Source organism: Leptidea sinapis, chromosome 4, assembly GCF_905404315.1.
Source record: "Leptidea sinapis chromosome 4, ilLepSina1.1, whole genome shotgun sequence".
NCBI classification, from domain to species: domain Eukaryota; kingdom Metazoa; phylum Arthropoda; class Insecta; order Lepidoptera; family Pieridae; genus Leptidea; species Leptidea sinapis.
The window spans coordinates 7319632-7325762 of record NC_066268.1 but is presented as its reverse complement, the minus strand read 5'-3'; the positions used below and the strand labels follow the sequence as shown (position 1 = coordinate 7325762).

The window sequence follows — 6131 nt, the reverse complement described above, 5'->3', positions numbered from 1 at the left end:
TAAACTGATTTGTGTAGAATGAGGCTCATTTTTCAGCTCTTGAACTTGAAGCCAGGCTTGCTCAGTTCAGGCCTTGTAACCGCAGCAGTCTTAGTGAAATGCGAAAGGTTAAGAAAAGTGTATTAATGAGAGATTTCACAACACAATCTAAGACCGTTTCATACAGTCTGGCTTACGTCTTTTCATACAAATGACGCTCTTTGACTTCTTGATAGTACACCCGCCCACCAACCATGACAGAATAATGAATTAAATGCGAATAATATCATGAAGCCCTTCAAAATATGTCCTATGAAGATACAGAAAAATTACTAATAGTGTTAAACTATATTGTTTACTTTTATTTATACGAGTAGTGTTAAAATAAGTTATATTATCTTTATTTTACTTATATACTTAAGCTGTAGAAATTTATACCTTTTTACTTTATTAAGTTTTTGTTTTTTGTGATTATTTAGATTCATCTTTAAGCCTGAAATACAGGATTACAAAGTTCAGGCACTGTGTTAACTGGCTTTTAAGCAGGACTTTTGTAGTATTATTTCATTTAGTAATATAATAGTTTTGAATAAATAAATTGAAATATATGTTTAAGCTCACAGCCGACATGGATGTTATTTTCAAAAGTTTATAGGGATTTCATTTTAGGGAATGCATATTGCATTTTGAATTCACTTCGAACTATGTAGCAGGCAGAGGCACGTACGAAATAATCGCAATTTGCGGCCATTTCTTAAAGTGATAACATTTTATTTTATTTGTTAAACTCAATAACAATTTAATTAACTTAATAACACAAACTATTAAATTTATTAATACAGCCAAAAATAATTTAGGCACTATTGGCACTTTTGCTATGGGGAAAAAGCGCTTAACTCGCTCGTTACTGTCCCGCTTAAGATATTAAACTACATATCGCTACCCCCGACGCAAAAGTCTTGACGTAACAATTATAGTTTTGAGATATATTTACAAAAGTCATTAGTCAATGAAAAAATATGTAAAATATTTATAAAAACATCTGATATGAAAAATTACTTAGTTATGTAACTGAAAATAATATATATTAACAATATCTAATTATTTTTTCTGTTTTTTTAATAAAAAAAACGAAACTTACGACTTTATGCTTGTTATGCACAGGTCGTATATTGAACTTGCGACTTTAGGTTACGGTATTTGGCCATTATTGCCCAAATCATATTAAAATATTAATATTTAATATGACGTAGAGCAGACGTAACAGTTAACGCCTGCATCGGGAGTTTACCAGTGGGAGGCTCCTTTGCACAGGATGCCGGCTAGATGATGGGTACCACAACGGCGCCTATTTTTGCCGTGAAACAGTAATGTGTAAGCATCACTGTGTTTCGGTCTGAAGGGCGCCGTAGCTAGTGAAATTACTGGGCAAATGAGACTTAACATCTTATGTCTCAAGGTGACGAGCGCAATCGTAGTTCTGCTCAAAATTTTTGGGCTTTTCAAGAATCTGGAGTGGCACTGCATTGTAATGGGCAGGGCGTATCAATTACCATCAGCTGAACGTCCTGCTCGTCTCGTCCCGTATTTTCATAAAAAAAAATAACATAAAATCATTGTAATCAAACTATGAACAGCTGTAGAGGCTCGTGACAGCTCCACAGTTACCTCAATTATAAATTATGATCAATGATTGCAACAGTAATTGCAAGCTTCGTCTTAGACTAGTAATTATTTACTACTATAACAAGCTAACATTTAACATTGTTCTGTTTACTCGGGCTCAAGGCTTCCATAACATTGCTTTGTAATTTGTATTGAGTGAGAGTACGATGGTTTGCCAGAGGAACTGATTCAGTCTTCAGAGTTCAGTCAGACGTGGCCCGCGGCAGTCTAAACTCGAACGTTTGCCGCGTACGACGTGCCAGTGATTTAAAAAATACAACTGTCATTAAAAACTCCCGCGTTTTGTAAACGTCAGTTAGCAGTTTCTTTAATTTTTATTTTACATTCATACGATTTTATGTATTGTTATTACTTTTAAAAGTGTAAATTATTGGTGTTCTACAAAAATAAAGTTGAGGGTATTGTTTTATTGGTAAGTAGGATATTTAAGTATGTATTATTGTAACAATATTAATAATGATTCATTCTTTATCTGTGGTAACTAGTACAGTTAAGTTTTCTGCGTATTCTTATAGCGTGCACTTTCTTTTAGTGAAAATCTGTACAAATGACCTATTAATTTTACAATGGCTATCTCTATTCAGCTATGAACAATTTTTTTATTTGATACGATTGCTACTGCCTACGATATTCTGATTGTATTAGCTATCTTTTTGCTTTTATTATAAAGGTCATACTTAGCTTGCCAAATTCTGCCATTATTTGGCACAGACGCAACAGAAATCTATTTTATTTCGTAACTAAGTACCTAATTGAAATTATGTTCTATCGGAGTCAATGGACCAAATTTAATAAAACTTTGACGCACAGACTTGTTACATTATATTAATGCGATTAGTTTAACTGCTGACTTCGAAATTTACTATCGAGTTGTATAATTAAAACATGTTGGATACTGAAAAAATCACGGCTATCGATGTAGGTGCCTATTTCAAGTGAATAATAACAAAATCTTTTACTTTAAACTTCAAACAATAATTTTGTTCTGTGAAGTACATAAGTACTTAATTTGTTTTTAAACTATATAATATGTAAGCACTAAGCATTGAAGAACGATTTTTAAATTAACAGTATTTTTTCATGGTAAAGAAAGAAAACTCATAAGAAATTAAAATAGAGTTATTTTAATTTCGCTAGCCCCATACTGGATAATTATATTGTATAGGGAATTAAATTTTTTAGACGCTAAAGCATCATTATTTAAAGTAATAAAAAAATTATATTTTTAAACAAGCATAAACTCACCACCAAATTCGTTATATAATTGCACTCGATTGCTTATCTGTGTGATACGAAAATTTCATTTTTTTTTACCAATTTATTATGAGGATTAAGTTTATGTCGTTTACGCTTGAGTTTAAAGACCCCTGAAATGTGCGTGAAATTAATTCAACGGCGTACAGTGACGTGCAGTTTTGCATTGATATTGCATTCCGCGTCGACGCGTGAAGAAAGCTAATTTTTATGTTGGATCAGATATTTGATCTATACATAAAAGGGACTAGACGAGCAGTACGTTCAGCTGATGGTAATTTATACGCCCTGCCCATTACATCAGGATTCTTGAAAAACCCCAAAAATTCTGAGCAACACTACAACTGCGCCCGTCACCTTGAGACATAAGATGTTACGTCTCATTTGCCCAGTAATTTCACAAGCTCCTTTCAGACCGAAACACAGTAATGCTTACACATTACTGCTTCACGGCAGAAATAGGCGCCGTTGTGGTACCCATAATCTGGCCGGATAATAATAAAAACCATGAAATGAGCTTTTAAGCAATGGTGATACGACGTGGATCTTCGGACCTTAAAAATTACGACCATTCAGTCACGAAATTAAATATCAATTGTTATTAATAGAATTGTTGCTATTTTAGTGTTCTTAATTATATTACTAACTTGTTGAATTCGGTCAAGTCACGAAATTTTATGTAACTTTTGTTTTGTTTTTATTACTTTTTTATTATAATATTATTATTTTAATATGGTAACCCTATATTATATGTATAGCCTGTATGTAGTATGACAATACGCTTGACCCCCTGGGGATCTCCGGAAGACCAGCGCTGATCATTTGTGGGTTTGATCAGTATTATGCTGAGGTGAACTCCAATTCTGCGTTTTTAATATAAATTAATAAATAAGTCTATTTGTATACTAGGTTTAAGTTGCAGAATAAATTATTTTTCTTTCTTTCTTTCAAAAAAGCGGGTTTTTAAAAGGTCGGCGGCTCCTGTGATTCCTCTGGTGATCGCTTAACATCGTCTACGTCGTTTTTCCTCCTCTTCCTCAGCCTTGCGAGACTCTCTAAGAACAAAACCGATTCACTCGATTGTATGAACCGCGCAGTCATTGATAGATTGACAGATTACGGCTATAATCTTGTAAGAAACGGTGATAGCCGAAATCTATTAGGTACGTTTTAAAAAAATGGTCGCTTTCAAACTTAGCCGGATTATACTTCGTCGCCTTAATATTGTACTTACTATTTACTATTTCAATCTTGTCAAATCACTGCACGTTTCATACTCAACTTTAATTTTTACTTAGGCATTCCCGCCTCTTATTACATAGTATTTACATCCTCTTTGCTCTTAAAAAAGTGTGTGAAAGAACGGCTTACATACAACGCGTTGCGGTCACTACAAAACATTCACATGGCGAAATTAATGTTATGGCTCTTACGAAACAACTCGCGACTGTGGTACAAACAAAACGTTATTTTTATGACAATAAGGGACGAGACGAGCAGGAAGCTAAGCTGATGGCACTTGATACGCCCTGCCCATTACAAAGCAGTGTCGCTTAGGATTCTTGAATTACCCAAAAATTCTGAGCGGCACTAGAATTGCGCTGGTCACCTTGAGACATAAGAAGTTTAGTCTAGTTTGCCCAATAATTTCACTAAACACAGTAATCTTTACACATTACTGCTTCACGGCAGTAGTAGGCACCGTTATGCTACCCATGATTTAGCCGGCATCCTGTGCAAAGGAGCCTCCCACTGGTATACTGCTCTGTCAATAAAAAGAAAATGATGTAAGTATTCGGGAATAACGTAGTCTAAATCCATCGGAAATATGTAATCAAAGTTTATGACTTCAAAATGAAACAATAACGTATTTCTAAATTATATGGATTAATATCGTAATTTGTGTAAACAGCTTTTACATTACCGCTTTATAGTTCCGTTTTTTTTTAAAGTATTAAAATAGATATGGTATTTTATCCTTAAAAGAGACATATACACAGACATAATATGCCATTCCGGACTTTTCTGTAGACCTATTTAAGATACCTACAAAATTTCACCACACATTATTTTGTTATATCTCAAAGGACACCTCCAAAAATATCTTTGATGTATACAACAATCTATCAAAAAAACATAACAAATTATTTACTAAAACATTCTTTGAGAACCACGCCATCTATTGGTGAAAGAGACAGACAGGGTGAGTGACTTTGTCTTATAATATGTAGTCAGCAGACTTTAATTATGTGTCATAAAAGAATTAACTGTATTGATAAAAGATTTTCTATGCAAAAGGGGGCAAACGGGCAAGAGGCTCTCGGGAAAGGGAGTGGAGAGGGTGAGGCAACCGCAACCCAAAGTGGACATCCGCAACACCAGATGATGATAATTAAAAATACTTCAAATAAAATAAAAATGCCTTGGAAAGTCATTAACTGGGAATCTGGAAGAGCGAAAGACTGCAAGTTTGAATATAATCTAATAATAAACAATACAAAAATCCACTCTGAGCAGGAAGTAGCTTCTGCTTTTGAGAATTTTTTTTCTGACATTCCAGTTTCCATGTCAAGCACCCTTGTCTCCTCCACCAGTGTTGCCGAGTCACTTCTTTTGGAAAATGTTAAGGAATGTAAACAAAATTTCAAATTCAGTGTTGTTAGCCCAGCCGAAATAATTAAAAATTTCAGATCCTTAGAAATGAAAAAAACTGCTGATATATGGGGCATATCTGTAAAAATAATAAGTTCTGTTATTGACGTCATAGCACCCATATCTAGCACTAGTTTTTAATAGCTGTATTGAACATGGCGTGTTTCCTGAACTTCTGAAGTATAGTAAAATTACACCAATATTTAAATCGGGACTCACTTCTGACCCGAATAACTATCGCCCTGTTTCGGTGTTGCCGACCCTTAGTAAAATTTTTGAAAAAATATTTTAAGCCAAATGCTTACTCACTTTAACACTTATAAGTTACTTCATATAAAACAATTTGGCTTTACTAGGGGACGCTCGACTACGGATGCAGGTGTTGAACTCATCAGGAATATTTTTGAGGCCTGGGAGGAATCACAGAATGCACTTGGTATCTTCTGTGATTTATCTAAGGCTTTTGATTGTGTTCAACATTCAACGCTGGTCAGGAAGCTATGCCACTATGGTATAAGAGGATCTGCACTCGATCTTCTGATCTTATATTTAAATAATAG

General features: G+C 34.2%; 1 protein-coding gene across 2 annotated transcripts in view; it reads left to right on the top strand.

Annotated features, from left to right (window-relative positions):
• The first annotated feature begins 1835 nt into the window (after positions 1-1835).
• Positions 1836-6131, top strand: part of LOC126979709 (ABC transporter G family member 20-like) — a 117573-nt gene continuing 113277 nt past the window's right edge. For both annotated transcript variants that reach the window (XM_050829178.1, XM_050829177.1), the window contains exon 1: positions 1836-2077. The gene's annotated coding sequence lies outside the window, so the exon portion shown is untranslated. The remainder of the gene's footprint in view (positions 2078-6131) is intronic.